This window comes from Aptenodytes patagonicus, chromosome 1, assembly GCF_965638725.1.
Source record: "Aptenodytes patagonicus chromosome 1, bAptPat1.pri.cur, whole genome shotgun sequence".
Taxonomy (NCBI): Eukaryota; Metazoa; Chordata; class Aves; order Sphenisciformes; family Spheniscidae; genus Aptenodytes; species Aptenodytes patagonicus.
The window spans coordinates 97032999-97045461 of NC_134949.1; the positions used below are offsets into that span (position 1 = coordinate 97032999).

The 12463-nt window shown below is 40.5% G+C and overlaps 1 long non-coding RNA gene across 2 annotated transcripts in view; it reads left to right on the forward strand.

Moving 5' to 3' along the window:
* Window positions 1-11342, forward strand: part of LOC143155863 (uncharacterized) — a 127800-nt gene extending 116458 nt beyond the window's left edge. For both annotated transcript variants that reach the window (XR_012994481.1, XR_012994482.1), the window contains exon 3: window positions 11073-11342. This is a non-coding gene — a long non-coding RNA (uncharacterized LOC143155863). The remainder of the gene's footprint in view (window positions 1-11072) is intronic.
* Window positions 11343-12463: the final 1121 nt, after the last annotated feature.

The window sequence follows — 12463 nt, forward strand, 5'->3', positions numbered from 1 at the left end:
TTTCTTCCTGTCCCTTTCTAAATCCCTTTAAAATCTGTTTTACAATGCCATTTCTGATACTCTATCTTGTCTCTATGACTACCGTAGATTTTAGCAATTGTAACTACTTTCTCACAGACGACCCTGGCATAAAGAAATATTTGATAGGTAGGAAACATTGCTAGGGAAGTTCTAGGGGAATCTTTACTATAATAATTGAATGGTCCCTGCTCACTAGCAGGGACTTTTAATTTTCTTACCATGTTTTCAGGCATTGTCTCTGAACCTGGACCTCAACTTTTCTTGCTGCCTTTGGGGAAGAGGAGAACAAGGAATTCACATCCCTATTTAGTTAGCTAGTTTTACGAATGGAATAAAAATATCAGCAGACTTGGTGGTAATTTCAGAGGAACTCAGACAGACGTCTGCAAAACTCCTTTCTTTTAAGAGCATTTTTGTTGTACTATTATACTTCTCTGGTTGTGTGGGATTTCCTCTTTTCCTTTCTAACGATGCTGTTCTGATCGCCTTTCCAGTATTTTAGTTAGGCTGAGCTGCAGAATTTGAGCCCACATATATAAACAAACAGCCTAATTTTGAGACCAGTGGAGATGTTTTATTGGACCAGTGAGGGGACAGCAGTAAAATTGTCATTTGTGTGCTGCTGCTGTAATGGCCCCAGATTAGGATTTTTCTCCCCTGATATTGGGGCCAAATTGAAGATTTCAGTTGTCTTCAATTTTCAAATCAAAATAATGAAACCATGTAATGCTTAATTGTTTAATAATAAACTGCCCAATAAGTCATTTATGTAGCATGACACCATTAAAGAATTTATCCATAAAAACTGACTCCGTCCCCTGGCAATTTGAATCTTTGTTTTAGCATGAGTAAGCATTTTAAAACTGATTAATTCTGTCCGCCAAATCAATTCATTACATAAATGTCTCAGCCCTGCAAATCATACTAAGCTGTTCCTAATGCATTACTTGTTCTTCCAAAATATCCAGTTTCCTCCTTTACCCCCCCATTCTCCCAATTAATTGACCTTCCCCCCACTTCCAAACCAATTTTTCCTCTATTCCTCCATGTTTTTGTAGGATTCCTCTGCTTTCCAGCTGTCCCTGCTGTTTTCCAGCACTCTAAAAACCCTCATCTTCTGAGTTTGTCCCCACCATTTCCCCGCTGTCCCACCTGCTGAGAAAGCTGCAGTAGCTTTCAAGCTACAGTGGGGCAGTGATAGAAGCTGCTTCCAGCTCCCTGACTCTTTACTTCTGTTGTGTAGCAACTAGTAGTGCTCGATCTGTCCTTTGCTCTTCAAACCCTTCCTTAGTTCAATGAAATGCAAGAAAGCAGGGGCTGTGCGAAACACAGAATAGTTTCTGCTGGGGATCAAGAGAGACTGGGTGGCCTAGCATCACCTCACGCAGCAGCAGGCAAGCCAGGGGCTGGCAAGTCTCACTCTGTCCTGGAGTCCCAGGACAGCTGCATTGAATCCAGGGCAGACCAGAAGTAGCACCCAGCTTTTGGTGATTGTTTGGGATACCTCTGTCTGTATAGATCCTTTTTGTACTTACTTTGTGGTCTTGTGCAGGAAAACAGTCACTGACTCTTTCCTAGCAAACCTAGCTTTGAATGGGAATGAATTAAAACTGACTATTGCTGTGATAGTTTGAAATCTTGTGTTCTGGGTTTGAGTTGTATCTGGAAAACACTTCAGCAATAAACAGGATCGGCTGCATTTTTTTTCCAAGTGGAAAGTAGAGGTGCATAGATCTTCATATGTGAGATCGGGTCCTGTAGGGAGCCAAGACGAAAGTATAACAAAGCCTCTGTTGTCCTGTTGCAGAGCAAAACTGACAACGAGCAAAGAAGTATTTTGCTAAATGTAAAGGAGGGTCCTTGGAATACAAAATCTTTGATCTCTGTGGGTTTTGAACCTCTACATTCTAAGGTTTTCCAATCAAAGCATAAATCACAGAACTTCATGGGAAGAAAAAGATAACTTTCTGTCTGTGATTTGGATTTCTCAATTTTCCCTATGTACCAGGAATTAATGTTGCACATAGTTCAGCACCAGTGGCCTTACTGTTAGATTAAATTGATTATAACAATGTGTGGGATTTAGGGGTGGTAAAATGTAGACTGTTTTATGTGTGCATTGCATGCGTTAGCTTTATCCATGTAGTAATTTTGCAAATCTCATTTTGTTTCTATAACTGCATATATTGACAACAGAAGTATTGATGGTGTTTTAATTTTGGTAAAAAGCAGGGGAAAAAAAGAGACAACACTGGAGGGGTAAAGTTCTATTGGCAGATTTATGAATGCGCTAAATAGAAACAGAAGAATTAATTTAGTAAATGCTTGATGGATAATTCACAAAACAAGTTTATGTCTGCCCGGCTGAATTGCTTTATTGACTCTGAAATGTAAGGACAAGCAACACATACCAAGAAAAGATGAAGAATAGCACAGTTGTCCCTGTCCTTCCCCTGCAAGGTAGGGTTTTCCTTTTTACAGAGCTTTAAAGGGCCTTTAAAAGAAAGGGAAGAAAGGATGTTGCTAAGGTTAAGTCCTAGTAACACTTCACTCTTCCGTGGTGCTTTAATTGTTTTTCTTTGCCTTCTGTGGCTCCTTTGCCCTCTCAACGTGATAAGATTTTTTTATAATCTTGAAGCAGAGGGAGTCAGCAGCCACAATTAGAGACAAAGTCCCTGATTGCACTTTTATATTGTTGGGGGAAATGTCTCTCTTCATCACATTAACTAAGGAAATGATGTTCCAGACTTGGCATCTGCTGTGTTGTGCCATTGCTCCTTTATCCAGTTGGGTTTCTCTAATCTTTTCTAGCAGCAGAGACTCTCCAGAACCCGTGAATGGTAAGGTACAGGAAAGCTGAACGGAAACGCACAGATTTGCCACAGCTCCCATGTGGGTTAGGACAAGAGCAAGGAAAGTGCTTTAAAAGTTACATAAAGTGGTTTTTGTGATGTGTGTTATAAACATAGAAGGAATATTTAATTTGTTTTTAATCCATAAATTTCAACTTCTACTTGCTGCTAGAAATAGGTTGAATAGAGCTATTCCTACAGTTTTGATGAATTCCGTTTCTTTCTTGGCCTCAGGGCTTTTAAGCCCACTACCAAGCCATAGCCTACACTGTATTTGGGGCTGACAGTGGGGTTTGGATTCCCACTTGTCCTTCCTTTGAAGTGTTGTCTGCAGAATTGATGAGGACAGAAGATGACCTCTTCAGCTGATTTCAAGTCCCCAAGAAGGTATACTGAGCATTGCTTGTGGAAATAATAATTGATAAGCTGTGACTATTTCACAGTCAAAGTTGGAACCCTTGTAGGCTAAAGAGAGACCTGAAGTTTCCCAACTGTCAGGGAGTTATTTAAAAACCTAATGCTTACAGCAAAGTTGAAAATGGTAGGAGGAGTAAGGGAAAAGCTACCTCTTCTTGCTTCCATGTTTAAGAGAAAGTCTTGTCCAGTTCTTTGAAAGACTTTATGGAGATACATGCCACCAAGGGTGGACTGCCCTGAATCCCAAGCCAGGAGAAGCACCCCTTTTGCCAGCCTGACTGAGGTGCTGCAACAGGAGGGTTGAGGAGGGGATGCTTGCACTGACAAGGTTCCCACTGAACAAATCCCATGCAGCTCCCTTCCCATGCAGCATGTGGGTCTCTGAACAGCCTGAGACACCTCACTCTTCCATTGTATCGTGGAGGGATACTGGGAACTGGGTTCTGAATCCTGCTTTAGTGGCCACGTGCCTGAAGCATAGATGTTGCAGGGCCTAACCTTTCATATACTCATAAGCCTTGAGAAGGTTTTACCCATAGGTTCAGAAAGTTTCCAAACTTTCTAATTCCTGTTTTATGATGAATCTTGTCTCACATCAAAATGTGGTGACAGAGACAAAGAATTCTGTTCTTGCCAGCCATATTTACAAGGGTCACCCATGTTGCATTAAAGGAGTTGCACCATTTAAGTGTGATTATAGTATGCTGGTTTTATAATTAGCACTATCTAAGCTTATTCATATAAGCCAGCCTCCTAGTGCTCTAATTCACATTTGATCTGCGAGGCAGGAAATTTGCATGCACCAAATGGCTACACTTTACAAAAGGTGGCTAATCATTGGAAAAAAAATCCTTTTGCATTTATTGTTCATAGAGAACTCGGTTGGTATTAATATGGCTATAATTTGCAAAGCTAAAAAGACTCCATTGTAATTGAATAGATTCATGTCCAATTGTTGTTAAGTGCTACTATACTTTTCGTGTAGCAGGAGGGATTGTTGCTGTAAAAGCTGATGAATCTCACTTGTGAAAAGGTAGGTGAGGTGATATTTTAAGGTTGAAACCAGCAATTGTAATTTGGAATCAATACTTTATGCCCTAGAATAATGTAAGGTACTAATTGGCTGGAAGCTAAAATGTTAATGCCAACCCAGCAGATGTACCCCCAGCCTGTAGTTTCCCCATGAAGATTTGGTTTGCAAATAGATGACTTTCTATTTATGGGTAAAGTAAAGCCTAATTGTGAGTCTTCACAGTAGCAGGAGCTGCAGCGACTGCGACTTTAAGGGAAGTGACTGGCTGATAACACTGATGCTGTAGAGCATACCAATGAGCTGCATCAATGTATCTTTTCCAATATGTGAAAATCTTCAATAATCAGCAGAATGTAGACAGTAAACATCCCATTGTTTTTCACAGTGAAGTGTTGCAAAATCAGAGAAATATGGCAAACTCTAATTGGATTGAAAACAACGATTTCCTCTTAAATAGATTTCTGATTGCAAACTAATATAATCCAGTGGTGTCCCAAGTAATAACTGCAATGCACAGATGGTGCCAAATTGAAAGACTAAGTGACTGAAAGTGTTGACGTGGTAGATTAAAAATCCATCCTAAAAATATTTCTATTTCAGTGTGTTTCCTGCGTTTCACCTCCTATCTAGGCTACCAGATTTTGTAGTTGTGTGGCATTTTCTCCTATTTTCAGTTCAGCCAATGTTATACTTAAAGCCTTTTTTTTTGGGCAAGGAGAAAGCACACCTTATGTATAAGTAAAGCCAATAATTTATTGTTAGTATAACTGAAGCCTTGAGAGTTTGACCATTATTAGTCCAGATCTAATTGCTGCAGAACAAGAAAGAATAGTAATGCAGTTAAAATTGCTATACACGCACACACACACTTAGTTTCTACCCCTTTTCTGGCGTTATGCTTGCCCTGCTGCCGCTAATCTGGATCCTAGTCAGTGGTTTAATTCTGGTGGTGACGTGTGTGGTAGGGTGTGACAAAGAGTTGTCAGCATCTGGAGTCCTTTGCCAGGAGGAATATGATGCTGAATATGTTGGTGTTTTCTTCTTTCTCTCTCTCGGATTGACTTGGGATCATTTTTGTATCTTTGTTCACAGGTTTTTACATCTTTCTCTTCATTGGTCTACAGTTCCAGGTTACATCTAAATCTACTATATACTTTATGTATATTAGATATTATTTCTTTGTTACCACTAAAACCAATTCTGTCCAGCTCAAGATCTGAATGTTTTTAACTGACCATGACTGAGCTGTTCAGAGCTGTGGGGTCTCCAGTGCCAAGCCTGGGGCCCCTCTCTTGTCTTCCTGTGCCGGTACTCCTCTATGCTGCATCCTGTGTCTCTGCTTCCCAAGGCCTCATCTGTTGTATCAGCCCTGTATTTCTCTACGCTACATTACTGTGCTAAAGTCATAAATATTTCATTTTATAGCATAACTGCTTGTTACTGCTTTCTGTATGAAACTGCGGTTGTACCACACAAAGATAAACAAAAGTGAAACAAATTAGCCATAGACACCTGATCAGTTGGACAAACTGCTGTCACAGCTAAATCAAGGAAAACAAACCTAAAAGCAGGTCAAGGGAAGTCCAGACGGAGCAGACCTGACAAGCCTCAGTCCTGAGGCCTTGTAAACTCAGTACAAAGCTTATGGCCTGCTATCAGCAATGGCAATGCTGTATGGCAGGGCTACATGGTTATACTAATCATAGATGAACTGTGTTAAAGGTACAGTGATTTAGTATTGTCTTTGGGGAGGGACCGTATTGCCTCCACCATGGTGATAAGCATTATTAAAAAGCTCTTCTCCCTTTTGATGAATCATAGAATTGTTTAGGTTGGAAAAGATTCTTAAGATCATCAAGTCCAACTGTTAACGTAGCACTGCCAAGTTCACCTCTAAACATGTCCCTAAACACCATATCTACATGTCTTTTAAATACCTCCAGGGATGGTGACTCAACCATTTCCCTGGGCAGCCTGTTTCAGTGCTTGACAACCCTTTCAATGAAGAAATTTTTCCTAATATCCAAGCTAAACCTCCCCTGGCGCAACTTGAGGCCATTTCCTCTTGTCCTGTCGCTTGTTACTTGGGAGAAGAGACCGACCCCCACCTCGCTACAACCTCCTTTCAGGTAGTTGTAGAGAGCGATGAGGTCTCCTTTCAGCCTCCTTTTCTCCAGGCTAAACAACCCCAGTTCCCTCAGCTGCTCCTCATAAGACTTGTGCTCTAGAGCCTTCACCAGCTTCGTTGCCCTTCTTTGGACACGCTCCAGCACCTCAGTGATACCTTTTGATAAATCTTGAATGCATGCTGTTTGTTTAAGCTGCAACACTTGACTGAGAGACAAAAGTTTAAATTTAGTTGGTTTTAAACACTGGGAAATGCACAAACCCAATTAAACACATCCTGTGATGTCCTACAAGCCACAGGTATGCTTCCAATGAGAAGCACCTCAGCTATTTGTGTGTCTGTCACTAAATCACCTGCCCCATTCAGCAGTGGTCCCACATAATCTTTTTTCAACCTCTTGCTGCTAGAGTGGCAACAGAAGCTCTTCTTGTCCTCGATGTCCATAGCAAATGTCAGCTCCAATTTATTTTTGGGTTTCCTAAAACCATGCTTACCTGCCCTAGCGATGTTTTAAATTTCTCCTTTGAGCTCTGTTTAGCCAAGCCAGACACCAGATATGTCTGTCTGTTTTTGTAAGTGCCAGAATGGACTGTTCTTCCCCTTGGAGGATACTGTCCTCAAAGACCTGCCAGCTTGCCTGAACTCCTTACCTTCCAGAGCCACCTTTCGTGGGATCCCACTGATCATTTTCCCAAACAGGCTGAAGTCTGCTCACCTGAAGTCCAGGGTCTGCACTCTGGTGCTCTCCTTCCTCACTCCTCCCAGGATTTTGAACTCTGCTGCTTCATGGTCACTACAGCCAAGGCTGTCACTGACTATCGCATCCCAACAAGTTCTTTGTGAACAGCAGATCCAACTGTGTGTCACCCCTGGGTTGGCCATCTTGTACCTCTGTCAGGAAGTTACCCCAGCCTCCAGAAATCTCCTGGATTGCTTTTGTCCCTTCCAAGAGAGGTGAAGGAGATTAAAGTCTTCCCTAAGAACCAGGGTCTGTGATACAGAGACTTTCTGAAGTTGTTTAGAGAAGACCTCATCCTCTTTCTCGCCCTGGTGGGGTGGTTTTAACCAAACTGCCCCCATGAGGTCTCCCTTTCTGGCCTCTCCTCTTCAGAGGGGTGTAAGGTGTGTGAGGGGAGAGTGGTAGATTATCAGGAAATATCCCTATCTGAGCCCTTGACTCTTCAGCAGACAAGTAGACTGAGACCCTGAGCGGGCAACAGGAGGTCACACTAAACAGTGGGCTCATAAGAGATGCTCGTAAAGCTGGTTGCCTGCCTGCCAACAGAGATACAGGATTTCAAGTAAGCATTTCGAGTGTGTTGGTAGACTAAGATCTGTTTCTGTCAAGAAATTATTGAGTTTTCATTGAAACATTTTGCTCTGAAATGGAAATATTTTTGGTTTTCACTGAAACTTTCTATTTTTTTTTAATCAAAAGTTGTTGCTTTCTGCAAGAAGGGACTTTGCTTTCCAAACAGCTCTGATAGGTGTCAGAGTCCAGAATACTGTTTGGTTTGAATGGCAATAAAAACAGCTTGCGTGTAAAGGTATCGGGGAGTGTCCTCTGACAGTGTGTTTTCTGGACATAAAATAACAGTGGTTCCTTATGCAGGTAAAAACAATGCATTTTGGAAGTATATTGGTGATAAGTGTTCGATTAACATTTGCTCAAATAGAACGGAACTCACTTTGATTTTTTTATGACCCTTTTAATAAACTTTGATCACTCATATGAACAGAGCTGAAAAATGATAGCTGAAAGTTTTACCTCATGTTTAACTCAACCACAACCCAATTCTGAACTGTTTGGAATTTGCCTTTCTCTGTAAGAAAGGTGCTAAGGGCTAAAAGTGTGCTTAATGTTTTACTAATTTTCTTTCTTAAAGCTTTTTTTTCATTCATCCAGCTTTGTCATCTCTCCCCTGCACCCAAACGTCACTTTATGTAGTACTTGAGAATATGGCTGTCAGTGCATTGAAAACATGAAACATGAATCTCAACCCTATGAAGCTAATGTTAATATGAATTCATGTAAGGTAGCTGCAAAATACTTTTCACGCAAAAAAAAAAAAAAGAAAGAAAAAAGAAAAGCGTGTGTCTTAGTGACATTTTTCACAGAAACAAACCCATTTTCAAGCTTGACTGAAATGTGAAAGTGTGATAGTGGTTTTGCTTTTCATCGTGAATATTTCAAACACATCTGATTTCTACACGTTATGATTGCTAATGTGTGAAGTCACTTAATTAACTATACATTTAACCTGTCTTTTCTCTGAGAGGAGCTCATAAGAAATTAAACTTTTAAACAAAAACAAACCCACAGCCAGCATATATAGTTACCTTAGTCTGGAAAAACAGGCAAAAATCACTGTTGGATTATTCATTTCTTTTGTTTGTCCTAAATGAAAATAATTTTTTATCCAGTTACAACTATTGTATATTCTTCAGCAGATGCTAGGTGTGAAGGTCAGTGATAAATTCTTCCTGCTGCGATGTTTTCTGGGCCCTGAAATCACATATAATGTTCATTTTCTTTGCATTATTTTGTGATGTTACTTGGTTGAGCTGAAGATTGATTTGAGATTATCTTTGTTGGGGGCAGGGAGTTGAGAGGAAAGGAAAGGAATGCATTTTTCTAACTCATAGCTGAAGAGACTTGCAGATTTGGCCTCAGTTTTCTTTTTTTATTGAAAGTCTTTCCAGAGAGACAGGGGAGAGTGTCTGTGCTGCCACATGTTTAGGGAGAAGGAGAGCGGGTGGAGGCTTCTGGGAAGAACGGGTTTTTCTTGCGTTAGCCTCTGCTGCTTTCTCACTTGAACCAGGAATAACAGCGTCCTAAAATCAGGTTCCTAATGACTTAAAAGGGCTTTGAATTGGGTTGTTGTATAGTTGTTTCCTGAATTCGGTCCTTGTGACTGAAGAGGCATTCCAAACCAGCGACTATAAACCCTATGCCGCCACCGACAAGCGGCCGTGCTGTAACCTCGCATGGCTCCATGACACGACTGACGCAAGTATTGCTCGCCTGTGCCTGATCTGCCATTGCAAGTGACTTCAAAGTTGTGTTCAAGTCTTTGATGGGAGTGAAGGTCACCAAAATGCACCTCTGACTTCCTCGTCAGTGACCTCTAGACAACAGCATTGTTCCTCTCAGAGGGAGGGGAAAGGGCAGGATTGGTGTTAGTGGTGGTGTTTCTCCAGTCTCTCTTAATTGAGCTGTTAGTGCTGATGGTTTGCATCATGAGAGAGCAGTGGGAAATGGAGCCAGGGGAAAAACTACATGGTGGGGCTGTCACCTCCATCTTTTGGTTGTACGTATCCAGTCAGTGGGCAAACACAAGGCCTGGGAGGCTGTATGAGGCACGGTAGGAGGACTTTTTACTTCATTTTCTACCACTTTTGCATACTTGCACAGGAATTAGACAAAGTCCTGCTACTGTTAATTAAGTCGAAGCCTGCTTCAGCTTGCTGCCACAGTGTGACTGCCTCCTTCAGCATGCATTGGCTCCTAGGACATACACAGCATGTGGAGAAGAACATAGCAGAGGTACTCAGGCAAATCTGTCCCAAAGGAACTGTACCTCCTTCTGATATCAAATCTCTCATGCTGCTCCTGACAGTTTTTTCTTAGTTAAAGGAGCTCTAACATCTCATGTCCAGCTACGGGAGTATTTTCCTCTGAGCAAATATTGTAGATGAAAGCTGCAAAATCTCCCTCAGGGGAGCTACACACGAGGTATAATATAGGGTTGTACTGGGAGTCAGTCTGGGAAGAGGAAATTAATATTGTTTAAGGGCACTGTGAAGTCCTCAGGACTGTCCGTGTTGCATCAAAGGCTATTGCAAGTCCTGATAGCCACTCAGCTTGGGGAAGCTACCAAGTTGTTTTAAGATCATGGTCCCTGCCTTCTCCTTCTGCCTGTGATGTCTCAGAGGCTCAGCTCTTTGAAGGCGTCTTGAATATCTTCCGGGGGTGAGGCAGTTTCCTTACCCACCAGAGTCAACAATGAGGAAGTCCTGTAAACTGTAATATCAATTTTGACAGCCTGGCTCCAAACAACCACAAGAAGCTCTCAGGCTATTAATCTCAGTATGATTTCTTTATCACTCTTTTCATATAAGAGAGCAAGGTGCCTAAGGTTTATGGGAATTAATAGGATTTTACAAAATGTTATGCTTTCATACCAGAGCTTTGCACAGGTGCCTTTTAATGTTGTACTGTGAGAAACTCCAGTCTTGTGCAGATACTTGTCATGGATGTCTGACCAGCTAGTAGGATTATTCAGATATTTAACATTACATATGGCTAAAAGTTTTATTGGATAGCATAGTCACTCCCAGTGATTCAAAATCCTACCTTCTGGTGACACAGTACTATGAACAAATATGGAGGAAAATAAACCAAAATGAGTAACTTAACTGAATGTTATTAAACATGCATGCAATTATTCAGGTTTTGTTACCACTAGATCAAGACATTAAATACTATTGAAAATAATTCTTCTCAGTGAATAAGCCATTGTATTGGAAGGGATGTTTTTCTTTTAACTTTACAGTATGCGAGTTCCAAAAGGATTGTTACTTTTCAGACTTACAGTACAGTTCTTTCTTTGTCTTTCAGTAATTCTGAGCCTGTTTAAATGGACCTTTTAATGAAGGCAAACCAGAATAAGTCATATCAACCACAGAATTTTCTAAAAGAAAAGCAGAGCAACCAGCAAGACTATGCAAAAAGCCTTCAAGAGTAAAGGTATTTTTGGATAATGTGGATTTGACAGGGCTGGAAACTCAACATGTATATTATTCCTGAAAAAAAAATTAAGCAAAATAAAAGTGCAGAAGGCTGTGAAAATTTGAAAATATATTAAAAATGAATGTTTAAAAAACTTGAGTCCAGTGAAAGACTTCTGTGAGCTGTGTGTAAATTGGTTTTCTCATCTCCAGTGTGTATCTTGATGTTATGGTTGGTTTGCTGGTTTTGTATTATCGCTAGTTTAGATTGAGTTTGTCTATGCGTGATAAAGAATATAACAATTGCTTCATGTTAGCAATACTAACAGGACCACATTAAGTCATTTTGAAGTCGAGATCACTTGACTTCACTGAAAATTCATGGCAACGACAGCAGGGGCAAGCTCTTTTTTGCGGTATTTGTGGGCTGTAAACTCATATTACAATGATTAAGCAGACCTTAGATTGGTACCTAGAAATCCACAATTTTACCGTGGACACAAGTACCACAAGATACAGCCGTGAATGTTTATAAATTACACATGTAGAATATTGTTCCCCTGATTGCAAAGGTGGACTTCAAATTGGTTAAGCGAAGCTTCTAGATAATGGGGGATATTTTATTATAAAGGAAGGGTACGAGTTCTACCTCAATTATGTGAAATACAGTGGTTTTGTGAGAAGTTTCAAATAAACTAAATTTTAACATAGGAATTTTTTTCTTATAATGAAACCTTCCAGGTGCATCATATCCCTGGTACCAACCCCTGATAATTTGTTTCCTAATGAAGCTAAGAGATGCTTAGCATATCAGTTCCCTTTGAATAACCATAGTAATTCTAAAAATGGTTGCTTTGTGTGCTATTTCTGCCCTACCAAAAATGATAGCAGTCCTTCTGCATCTTCCCAACTGTGGAATGATTATTTTTTTTTGTCTTTGGCTTCAGTGTTTTGTTTCATTCCTGTATAACAAATAGATTTCTGAGCTTCTCTCCAGGACTTTTTAAAATGCCAATTGATGTACTTATTGTCCTTAATCAACACAAGACCTCACACCTTTCTTTTAAGAAGGAATTTATTCTTTTAGACTGTCTGGGCTTTCTATCTAATTGTTATTCCCTTGTTTTCTTAGCTCTTACACCCTTGCAATTTATTCGTAAGAAATTTCTCATAATAGATTGTACCCTTGTTACTTTCCTTCCATCCATAATATTATGTTCTGTTCCTCTCTGTCTCGCGTCCCCCCCCCCTTCCCTCCTTCTCTCTCACTTGTTTTTTTTG